Genomic DNA, 6,708 nt, shown 5'->3' with positions numbered 1-6,708 from the left:
CAGGCCATAAACAGTCGAAAGGCGACGTTGGCTTCAGGGTTTTTCAGTTATAGAGTAACACTGCTAGCGTGCGGATCTGGACCAGCTCATATTATTATTTCAACTTTTGTATCTTTTTCACTTCCGTATTTCAAATATATTTTCTACCTTATAATTTATCCACGCGTCTCTCTCATTATACATCTAATAACCTCAACAGAAAAGAATAAATGTTGCGCTTCTATTATTTTGTTTGTGAAAATTCCTGTGTTTTTTTAATGTTATTATGCGTGAGAAGGTGTTACGTGTAATCTAGGCGTATTTGCATCTTCAAATTTCCCGGAGATGCATTTCCAGTCTGCGGTGTATTTATTACTCTTTTCATGGATAACAAGATTTAGAATAATCAATATCTTCATGGATAAGATTTAGAATAATAAATATTTTCGTGGATAACGTTTAGAATAATAAATATTTTCTTGGATAAGGTTTAGAATAATAAATATTCTCAAGGATAACAAAATTTCGAATAATCAATATTTTCATGGATAAGATTTAGAATAATAAATATTTTCAAGGATAACAAGATTTTGAATAATCAATATTTTCATGGATAGTAAGATTTAGAATAATAAATAGACCGCAGACTTCAGATGTAGCTTTGGGAAATTTGAAGATGGAAATACGCGTAGAATACACGTAATACCTTCTTACGCATAAAATAACATTTCAAAAAGCAGGAATTTTCATGAATAAAATGAATAAAAGCACGACATTTATTATTTTATAGGATTGTAGTCGTTTATTCGTTCATTCGTTATTCGAATTTACTTTTCGATTGGATTATTCCTTTATTATTCGATATACGACTCGTTGGTTTATTGATCGTTCAATTCTCCATCTGCTTATTCAATTACAACTTCTTACTCGCTTATTCATTACCACAATTTAATTCCTTCTTCGTTTATTCGTTTATTCAATTTCAATTTATTATTCGTTTACTCGTTCATCCGATTCTTATCCATTATTCGTTTACTCGTTAATCTATTCGAATTTCTTATTCGTTTACTCGTTCATCCAATTCTTATCCATTTTTAGTTTAGTTTAAATTCATTCGAATTTCTCGCTTATTTACTCGTTTATCCGATTCTTCTCCATTATTCGTTTACTCGTTATTCTATTCGAATTTCTTATTTGTTTACTCGTTCATCCAATTCTTATCCATTTTTAGTTTAGTTCAAATTTATTCGAATTTCTCGCTTATTTACTCGTTTATCCAATTCTTATCCATTATAGGTTTAATTATTATTACACTTGTGTTTTTTATTCATTTACTCGTTCATCCAATTCTTATCCATTTTTAGTTTAGTTCAAATTTATTCGAATTTCTCGCTTATTTACTCGTTTATCCGATTCTTCTCCATTATTCGTTTACTCGTTATTCTATTCGAATTTCTTATTCATTTACTCGTTTATCCAATTCTTATCCATTATAGATTTAATTATTATTACACTTGTGTTTTTTATTCATTTACTCGTTCATCCAATTCTTATCCATTTTTAGTTTAGTTCAAATTCATTCGAATTTCTCGCTTATTTACTCGTTTATCCAATTCTTATCCATTATAGGTTTAATTATTATTACACTTGTGTTTCTTATTCATTTACTCGTTCATCCAATTCTTATCCATTTTTAGTTTAGTTCAAATTCATTCGAATTTCTCGCTTATTTATTCGTTTATCCAATTCTTATCCATTATTCGTTTATTCGTTATTCTATTCGAATTTCTTATTCCTTTACTCATTCATCCAATTCTTATCCATTTCTAGTTTAGTTTAAATTCATTCGAATTTCTTATTCGTTTATTTCTTCATTCGTCCATCTCCTCGTTCAGAAATTGCTCATTCGTTGATACATTACAGGTTCTGGGATATATCTCAGATAAGAACAGCCGATTGGAATGTCTAGTCAAATACAGCAGTGTAAAAAGAGCATTCATGAGACCTAACATAACATGAGACCATCGATAGCCTCTTCAACTCCCATCTAGGGACTTTTCTTCTACGCTGCGCTGTTACAGTTACAGTCAATATTACCCCCATAAGATTTCTGATAAGATATTCGAGGAAAAGCCGATATTCGAATCAAATATAAATAATATTCATAATAAAAAAAAAAAAAAATGAATTCTCCTCTTTTCTCTACGCATCTAAAAATGTCAGATCGCGAGATAGAAAGCTTTCAAATAATCTCTCGTTATTGCTCATGAATAACAAACAAATCAAATTTATTTATTTATTATAAATTCAATTCTATCTTAGCGGTTAATTTTCTATCAACTTCGATTTGTTATTAATAAGTACAAACATTCAATTTTCAATTTTTCACGATGGAGCATAGTTTTTCGTCGTAAGAAAATTTTCTAAATTCGAGGCAAATAAAAAAGAATTCGTCTCGATATTATGTTCAAAAATATTCCTAAAACTTTAATAGCTCATTACTTGGTTGAGACGAAGAGCAAATGGAAATATAAAAAAATTCGCAGATCTCAGCAGGAATAATAATCTGACTGATCAGAAACAATTTACATTATTACAGTGTCGTACTTAAAGAAGAGAACTTCTTTTCGAAAATCGGAACGTGACCCTAACTCGATGGTCTGCCACTTTCACTGATAATCTGAAAATCTGATCAAACACCGGACCTGTTAACTGTTTGAACATGTCCCAAGTGTCCAAAGGTACTTATCCTAAAACATTTGTCAAGTGAACAAGTGCTGTCAGGAACAGCGTACGTTCACGGAGCGCCGCTATCTAGTCGATGCGTTTGATCGCACCTGTATCCGACGTATCCGATAATGATTATGCCCACACTGTCGATGACTCGCGATAATTTGCCCCCCAAAATCCCTTAATTATGTGATCGATTTACATAACACGCGGTGGCCTCCTACACAGGGCCGTGCCTAGAGTTTTCCGGGCCCCAGATATGCAAATGAAATTCGAGGGAACAAATATCACTATTTTGAAATTTGAACGAAAAATGAACGCTGTTCTTTCGCTGTTGTTCATTCTCTAACGTTGGAAACAGTTTTAAAATTATTCCCACATTACGAGACGTGGTTATAATTTTCTTCTCCACTATAAAATTCAACTTTTCAGAAACAGCGACTACATTCAAAATTTTACTCGATGTATCAAACTGCTTCATTTCCACTCATCAGTTCATCAACATTTACGTTTTTACTATAAATTCCCTGGATATAAGTTTCACAGCACCGAACGCTTCTTCGCTGTAATCACATACGGGGTGTTCGCGCCATTATTAACCAGCGTTTTTCTCGTAAATGGTACATATTAGGGGAAAAATGAAAGAGGGAAAAGTTTTACAGTTTTCTCTGACCAATAAAGTAACGTATATCATTTTTTCAAATTCGTAATATTTTTCAAAGAACAGAGGCGTCCTCCGATTTTTTTTTAATATAATAGCATCGATACGTGATATTCGAAATAATTCTTTCGTTATGCACCTTGCACGACCTCGACAGTCATTGTATTTGCACACGTGCTTTCATATGACATGAAAAAATATACAGAGTTCTATCAAAAAAATCGAAGGCAGCCTTTGTTCTTCGAAAACTATTGCAAACACGAAAAAACGACATTCGCTGTTGTATTGGTCACACAAAATCGTAAAAATTTCCCTCTTTTCTGACAGCTCTGTGCACTTGCACCAATCGGACTGGTCAATCGGAAATCAGCGTGGGGTTACAGCGTGCTTTACGCGTGCAACTGCCATAGTCCAAGTTTGCAATACGATTTTACTCATTCGTATCTCTGTTGTGCAACTATGAAATTTCATGCAAATCGAACGTTCTTTGACGTCATCCTCTCCCGACAATCTGCCAAAAGTTGAAGTCTTCGTTGAAAAACAAAGATACGTTAGGTTGCCCCAAAACATTCGTTCGTTTTCTAAGGAAACAATAGATGCACAACGTTTTTTCTTCCATGTTATTCTACTGCCGATATTTTTATTTCTACAAAATGGGCCGTACATAATTCAATGAAATAACGAAAAACAACAAATATCGTGCATCTGTCACATTCCTTACAAAACGAAGGACACTTTCGAGGCAACCTAATACATACACAGTCGAACACTTTTTCAGTGTTTCAGAGTAAATTTCAAGACTTTATTTCTAATTTACCTGGAAACAAACGCACGCTGGAAACGTACAACGCGCACATTTGTGTTACATTACGTTTAATCGCTGTGCTAAAAATTATATTTCCCACTTCGCTAAAGAGCAGAAGCAAAAAAAAAAAAGCAAAATACACGCGAAGCGAGACAGGCATTCGTTTCGCTGTGTAAAAATGTGAAGAAAAATCGATGCAGCCCGCCGCTGGAATCGCGTTATCTCTAGAGGACTATACGCGCGGAGTATCTGTGACAGTATCAAAGCGGATTAGTGGAACATGCGACCAAGATAGGAACATGGTCCTGTCGATGTAACGGCATTAAACGTACGTACGTCGAACGTGCATGGGATCGCTGATTCTGTAAATTTACGACGATATTTTTCACGACGATATTTCTTCGTCGTGTTCTGCGCAGCAAACTGGAAAATTCGCGGCGACGGTAAAAATTCACCGCGATTTTTTTTCAACCGTTCGAACGTTCAAACGAACTAGGTCAATGAATATTCCACGATTGATGAAAGCAAACGTCCGTTTTACAAAATATTAAATTTGAACAAAATATGTACGTGAAAGTGTAGTGGAAATATGGTTGGGAAAATGGGTCGATTAATATTCTTCGATTGACGAGATTGACGGTCGTCCGTTGCACGTCACAGCGCGTCAATCTCCGTAGAGAAACCAGCCAACCTAAGTTTTAATCAAAATATGCAAATAATGCACCGTATAACTGGCGAAACGTGGCAAATAGGAAATCAGCTTAGTGTGGCACAGTCTTAAAATTATGAGCCACGTGGAAGCTTAGCATTTTTTTTTTTTTTTTACACACGAGCAAACCATTGTTCGAATTTTCCCACGGTCTTGTTTTCTTACACGGAGAACCAGCGACGATAGGCTTATCGTGCAAGTTGTACGTGTTTCCATAGATCGTCGATCAGCGGGACTAACGATAAAACAGATAGGACACGAACGTGGTTAACGAAAATTCCAGCCAACACCAGAGCTACTAATTTGCTACACTTGCCCTCCTTTCTGCAGTCGAACGCTAAATTTACCCATGATCCTCTTTATGAACTTGTCGATTTCAAAAATAAAACGGCAGGTCGACGTACGAGGAAAACGAGGTAATTTAGATACGCGCTGCGTGACAAATGGTCGTTTCTTAATGTCGAATCTTAACGTCGAGTTGAAATATTAAACGCTAACTCGCTAATTCCGCTAATTCTAAACCGAGCAACGTCTTTTTTTGGTATCTGCAAGCGTGACGAAACTGTTAAGGTGAACAAGATAAACAAGGAAATTGCAACTGTTATTTTTGTGTATTAAATGCAGGGTCCAAAGATTTTTGTTAGCCCTGAAATTTTCATGAAAAGAAACCTTAACGAAAAAGTGATTTTCGTTCAAATAGATAGACAGTGATCATTAAATATCGATGAATTTTTTGGAAAAGTGAATAATTAAAAAGAAAGAGTTTGTTAAGCATTCTCGGCACGAATAATCGTTGTAAATGATCGAAAGATGATTTTTATTACCGTTAGCCGGTATTGAGAAACGAGAGAAATTTTTTATGCTTCACGATGACTATTGCAGATAAGAGAATATTTGTTTACTTTTCGATAAGCATCATACGCGAGAGGATTATTTTTCGGTTGTCTGTAACCAAATATTATTTTTTTTTTTTTATCGCCGATAAGTCAATGACAAAACTTTTCTTTGGTAACTTTCCATCGTCGCCATTTTTTGTTAACATTGCCGACGACAAGATGTAGACGAGAGAACCTCGCACGGAGGTCATCGAGAGTTATTTCTTAAGCTTCTTCATCCGGATGTTAATTATCAGCAATGTTAATATAAAATTGATGATACTCGAAAGTGACAAAAATTAATTTCGTCGTGGATAATGGTTTTCGACAACCAAGCAATATTCTCGTAGACTTAATGGTTATCCATAACCAAAAAAGAAGAAGACATTCCGTTACGAATAACGGTTATTGGTGACCAAACAAAATTCTGTCAAAAAAATGGGTATTGGTGATGAAAAAAAATTCTGTCACAGATAATGGTTATTGGTGTATTATGGTTATCAACAATTAAGCAATATTCTCGTAGACTTAATGATTATCCATAACCAAAAAAGAAGAAGACATTCCGTTACGAATAACGGTTATTGGTGACCAAACAAAATTCTGTCAAAAAGATGAGTACTGGTGATGAAAAAAAATTCTGTCATAGATAATGGTTATCGACAACTAAGCAATATTCTCGTATACTTAATGGTTATCCATAACCAAAAAGAAGAAAACGTTCCGTTATTAGCGTTCGAACAGAATTCTGTCAAAAAAAATGAATATTGGTGATGAAAAAAAATTCTGTCACAGATAATGATTATTGGTGACCAAGTAAAAATTTTGTCATGGATTATGGTTATCGACAACTAAACAATATTCTCGTACACGTAATGGTTACGAGCAACTAGTAAAAAAATATTTCTCGTAGATAATGGTTATCGGCAGTTAAAAAGAATTCTCTTAC

At 34.4% G+C, this 6,708-nt stretch overlaps 1 protein-coding gene across 6 annotated transcripts in view; it reads left to right on the top strand.

The window, feature by feature from the left end:
• LOC122576905 (phosphofurin acidic cluster sorting protein 2) overlaps nucleotides 1-6,708 on the top strand; it is a 156,660-nt gene that overhangs the window by 102,318 nt on the left and 47,634 nt on the right. The window lies entirely within an intron of this gene.

Source organism: Bombus pyrosoma, linkage group LG17 (assembly GCF_014825855.1).
Source record: "Bombus pyrosoma isolate SC7728 linkage group LG17, ASM1482585v1, whole genome shotgun sequence".
Taxonomy (NCBI): Eukaryota; Metazoa; Arthropoda; class Insecta; order Hymenoptera; family Apidae; genus Bombus; species Bombus pyrosoma.
The sequence above is the reverse complement of the archived record's forward strand: the minus strand, read 5'-3'. Positions and strand labels throughout refer to the sequence as shown.